Raw genomic sequence first — 5,076 nt, forward strand, 5'->3', positions numbered from 1 at the left:
TTTTTTTTTTTTCCTTTTTTTTTTTTTTTTTTTTTTTTTGAACGCGACAAAAAATTTTCTCTGTCTCTTTTATCACGATCGACGGCTATTTTTATCGAGGCTTTCGGGCTGACTTTATTTCACGCGATATCTCTTTTCAACGTGCATTGAGAACCTTCGCGGTACAGTCCATTCAACTTTAGCAGTCGGCGCCACCCGCACCCACCCCTATGTTCAACATTTATACACGCTGCACTCCCATTGGTGCACATGCGACGCTTCCTCCTAGCCGGTGCATGTTTGCATACGAAGCATTAGCGGTCTTGCCTATGCACGACATCTCTTATGCTTTTCGAGCCCCTCTGTATACGCTCATCAGTCTCGACTGGGTAGGGTGCAAAGGGGAGGTTTGCATATTTTAAGGGAACTCCCTCGCGAGTGCAGCTTTTAGAAGATAAAATCCAGGTGGGTGGGGGCGGGCTAATGAATTTTCAACCATCAACCCAGCGTGCGATTCTTCATGGAAATTTTCAGATAACCTCCTGCGTGCTTTTGGAATTTTTGCCATTTTTTTAATATCGAGCAAAAAATCGTTGAACGAGCCAAGCTTCCAGAGGAAGTCCTAAAAAATGATTTTCAGTACAGGAAGCGGTGCGTGACTGACTCCCCTGAAATAGTAAACCAACACTGTCTGGGTCAGGCTGCCAGTGATCCCGACACGCAATGTACTTGTTTCATTATTGACGCGGATGGAAAGCCCAGAATACAAGTACGGACCTTTATTTTTCCTTTTTCTTTTTCCGCCTCCCTATATATACACCGAGCATGGTGTGTGAGAGAATGATTAAAAAAAAAAAACATGTTTACTCTTTTCTTTTATATATATATATATATATATATATATATATATTTTTGTTAAGGTCTTACTCAAGTTCACGCAACGTCTATGAATATTGAACGATCTACAAGGTGACCGTTTAATAAGGACGGGAGAAAAATGAAATTATTAAAACGCATATAGCTGCGATCTTACGGGCAGGTAATGTTAAGTAATGCCAAAACGGAGTCTAGTGACGTCCACGGCGCCGTTTTCTGATTAAAATTTATTTATATTGATTTAGCATATATTACGAACGTTGGCCTCGCGTCACCGGTGGCTTTTTGATTTTGGCGAATAATCGAAAGAAACGCTACGGCCGTACGCGGAAAGTTTCGTAACGTCGTTTACGCCACGTGTTATTCCATTGTCTTGCCTCGACGTCGTCACGTGGTCCTGCCGAATCGATTATGCATTATTCAATTCGCTTACTTCGCACACACGTAATCGCCCGAGCGTCTCTGGTCTCTCGGTGATTTTGTACTTTGTCGTATAAGAACAAAATTTTTTTTTTTTTTTTTTTTTCAAAATTTATCCAATCTCAATCGTATCGTTTCGTTTATCATATACACCAGCTATTTCGCGATCGTGTATCGTTAATTCAGGATCACAATTACAGTTGGCTCCGTCGGTAACGACGAACCTTCTTCTTTACTTAGGTCGGCAGAATACACGCGCCAGCTTTCACGGCAATCGTCAAATCGTCCTTCGAGCGATTCGCTTCCTTGTGGCGCTGCCATAGCCCCTTTCCGGCGTGTCCAGGCTAACAGTTAAATCGCCATTACTTCGTATTTCCTCGGGACGGGAAGCGGCGAAGAGAACGAAGGAGAGGAGAGACGAGACAGAAGGAAGAAGAGCCAGCGAGCAGAGGATGCGAAATGAGTAAGAGTCGATCGCGGTGATGGGTTCGTCCGGTGACGTCACTTCCGGGAGAACGAAGCGTCGCTTGTTTTTACATTCACGACCTGCCCCACGGTCAGGGTCGGCGAGCCGGAGCCCGGGAGAACGGTGAAAAATAATATTGAAAAAATAAGAAAAACATGGAATTTTCAACGTGAGTTCCCTGAACTCCGCGGAAACTTACCGATTCGTCGCTCGCGACGTCGATCGTTTGCGCACTACCTTTTATCGACGTTGCGCGAGGGTAACGAGAGAGAGAGAGAGAGAGAGAGAGAGAGAGAGAGACGCACTTGCTAATTTTATATTAATTGTACGGAAAAAAACCGTGGCTCCGAGCCGCGCCGTGAGAAAGTCTTTCGCTAAATTCACGGCTTACGCCCTCGGTGGAAAAGTTGCAGGTCGCACGTTCAACGACGCCGCTGATTTTTCTCTAAGCGCCGGCCAACGTGTCGCGGTGCGAGGACAGACGTTGCGGCCTTGACCGTACGTCGCCGAGTCGATGCTCGACCTCGGATGCACTCGTTCGCTGTATGGTCAACCCGCTGCGCGCATCCAACGCACGTTGGATTTAATGCCCGTAAGCGAGTGCGCTTGGGAATAGCGCAGGTAACAGGAGTACGTGACTTTTTGTTCTTACACCGCCAGTACTCTCGTTTCGGTATCCTCGCTGGCGGATAGTCACTGCGCTAAGTGTATTTTGCGCCATGTGGATCTACGACTGGTGTACATAAGTATTTGCGTACTTGCTGACGTGTTTGTAATGCGAGGACAAACGAGAGAAATGTGTTTTCAAAGTGCTTGGGTCTCGCGCGGGTTGCCCGAGAAATCTTGTAATTGGGTTATTCAAGACTTTTGCGTATGTATCCACGGGGATGGGTTTTGCCGATTGGATATCTGGGAGAGGGGGGACCCGCGAGTAGGGGAGGGGGGGAGAGAATAACCGAGAGGGGCGGGAAGGAGGAAACAAACAGGTCGATTAGAACGAGATTAAAAATTCAATGTCACCGATAACCAAATTCCACGTCGAATCTTTAACACTGATAACGAATAAGTACATTCAGCCTGGAGAATAATAGCTGAACTCTTTTACGCCAAGCTACGGATACGCCGTGAGCCGTGTTAATGGGTTTTAGGGAATATTCATTTTTATTGAAATTTTTTTCTTTCTTCATCCTAACACGGTTATCGGGTACTTGCGGTAGGTTTCTAGTGTTAATTTTTTTGGAGCAGCGCTACGGAGATGATTTTTTTTTTTTTTTTTCAGAGAGGATTCCTCTTATTACCAAATTTACTTCGCGTGACTCTATTTCTCCAGTGATAAGAACCATCGCAGATGTCCGTACAACAGCGCTCTTGTTACCCGTACGATTAATTGAATCGTGAATGTATATCTGTGTTTGTTCTATATGTCTGATATCCCCACCAAAGCGATAAGGGAAATTCAATGTCAAGCAAAGGCCGTGATAAGCGACAATATTTCGGCTGACGCCCGTCGACGATGGGCAAATTTCAATTTTTTCACTTGTCCTAGGTCACTCACGCACTTTCTCCTCGTTGACGACTTTCCTTCTCTCAGTTACTTACTTCGCTCTGCCGTTCCCCCCGTCGAGCGTCTTTTGCCAGCATAATCGGGGCTTACCGAATTCTCTGTTAAAATTGTTTTTTCCCCCCCTCGCAAGACCTTAAAAATTTTCGCTGATCCCGTTCGATCAGCATGGCTCGTATTATCTTTGAGACTGTCTTGCCCCTCGCCGTGGGATTCGCACGTGACCGGGACGCAGTGCCCGAAAAAGATGCCGCGCGAGGAGGTCACGGGAACAACAACAGCCTTCATGAATTTATCGATGTCTGAAGATACGCTATCGGAATCGAGTCGCTTGTCCTCTAGCCGACCCTGCCCTGTCTCAATATTAACGCAAATTGTCACAGGTGAAAGAATTGACCAGCGCGCAGCAGCACGGGGCGAACGCGATTACGTTATCGCTCGTATTTCTTATCGCGAACACGCGAAACGTTCCCGACCACAGTTTCGATTAAATAATTCCTTCCGCTTTCGGTCTCAACATTTTCATCAATGTCACCCGCCAACGTACTGCGGGCCCGCGTGCACCACTCGCCGTTTACTCTCTTCTTACGTAACTCCGGCGCACTCGGCACGGAGATATATACCCGGATTAAAAAAAAAAAAAAAAAAAAAAAAAAAAAAAAAAAAAAAAAAAAAAAAATAAAATAAAAAAAAAAGAAACAGTAAAAATATTTTTATTTCGCAAAGTCAATGTTTTTTTTTTGTTTTCGCCGAAGACGCGAATCGTCTCGCGAAAGATTTGTCAAACGAAGAAATAACGTGCGACGTCGATTATTCGGTGTACCGTGCTTGGCTTTTTTTTTTGTTATCAGTGTTTGTTGCGCTCGATAAGAGACTCGCGATAACTCGCTTGAGCCAGGTCATGGTTTTACATTAGACCAATAATCTGCGTCCTGTCCTCGTGGGAATTGTATGCTGGGTTTGACACTCTGGTACGTGTTTTTTTTTTTTGTCAATGTAATTCTTACTTCGCCAACCAAGCGCAGATTTCGTAGCGATGCGCAACATGTATTATGCGGACTACGTGACTCGGACACGGGCGTATTTACATATAACGTTACATTGCGCGCATCGCCAGGGAGATTAGTGCCGTCCACTCGAGACGTGTCGGAGATAGGGGAATGCGTGCGGCCGGCGGATTAATGTATTTTTCTTTTTCCTCGTGCAAAGGAGTAGGGAAATATATATTTCGGCTCTGCTGGATTCACTTAGCGCGTGCATTGGCATCGGGTCACTTTCGCACATGGCGACATTAGCAAGTCGGTCGGTCGGTCGACTTTGCGTCCGGTAAAGAATCGATCGGTATAGTCTGTCGCATAAATATTCGTATACTGTGGTGATTTTGAAAAAAATCGATTCCTTTCGTATCTCGTGCCGAGTAATCGTGTCAGGAAGAACGGGGACGGAACTATTGGGTCACTGGGTACGTACGAACAATTGGTATGCAGTTTATGGTAATAAATATAAAATGAACTTGTTGTTGGATAACTCGACAGTGTATTGTGTAGCGCGAAGAAAAAAATTATAATTTACTCGTTACTCGTCGCATGTAATTAAGATATGAGGAGGGGCTATTAATAGCTGGAGAAATTAAATACGGAGTATAAACCTAGGGGCCGAATGTGCGTATTGTACTTTAATTAACTGGGATAATTAATTGATTGTTCAATCGAGCCTGGCAGTCGTTCTGGTGATTTTGGTGTAAATTGGAAAAAGGGCGCCCACTCCCCCCCCC

General features: G+C 45.1%; 1 long non-coding RNA gene across 1 annotated transcript in view; it reads right to left on the reverse strand.

Moving 5' to 3' along the window:
- The window catches only part of LOC107272500, a 60,190-nt gene that overhangs the window by 11,842 nt on the left and 43,272 nt on the right, over nucleotides 1-5,076 (reverse strand). The gene's annotated exons all lie outside the window — the stretch shown is intronic.

The sequence above is a fragment of the Cephus cinctus genome, unplaced genomic scaffold, assembly GCF_000341935.2.
Source record: "Cephus cinctus unplaced genomic scaffold, Ccin1 Ccin1_scaffold1184, whole genome shotgun sequence".
Lineage (NCBI taxonomy): Eukaryota > Metazoa > Arthropoda > Insecta > Hymenoptera > Cephidae > Cephus > Cephus cinctus.